At 60.0% G+C, this 280-nt stretch overlaps 1 protein-coding gene across 5 annotated transcripts in view; it reads right to left on the bottom strand.

Annotated features, from left to right (window-relative positions):
* SLC38A10 (solute carrier family 38 member 10) overlaps nucleotides 1-280 on the bottom strand; it is a 37,863-nt gene that overhangs the window by 36,338 nt on the left and 1,245 nt on the right. The gene's annotated exons all lie outside the window — the stretch shown is intronic.

Below are 280 nucleotides of genomic sequence, written 5' to 3'. Positions count from 1 at the left end.
CGTGGCCCTGGGGCCTGTCCTCCCGCCCACGCGTTCCAACCACAGCAGGAGACACTCCCACCGGGTACTCCCACCCAGACGGCCAAGTGCCAGTGGGCATCAGATCCCAGATCGGGAGAACTAATACAGACACACACGCACACACGGTTCTTAATTTGCTACGGGGAGCTGAGAAACCACCTCGGGGAGGGCCACCAGGCAATCCCTTCTCCTCCAGCCCCTCAAGATTTGGGCATGCACACGTGCGCACACACAAGCTGACAGATCTCGTTCACAAAGC

The sequence above is a fragment of the Tupaia chinensis genome, unplaced genomic scaffold (assembly GCF_000334495.1).
Source record: "Tupaia chinensis unplaced genomic scaffold, TupChi_1.0 Scaffold000159_1, whole genome shotgun sequence".
NCBI classification, from domain to species: domain Eukaryota; kingdom Metazoa; phylum Chordata; class Mammalia; order Scandentia; family Tupaiidae; genus Tupaia; species Tupaia belangeri.
The sequence above is the reverse complement of the archived record's forward strand: the minus strand, read 5'-3'. Positions and strand labels throughout refer to the sequence as shown.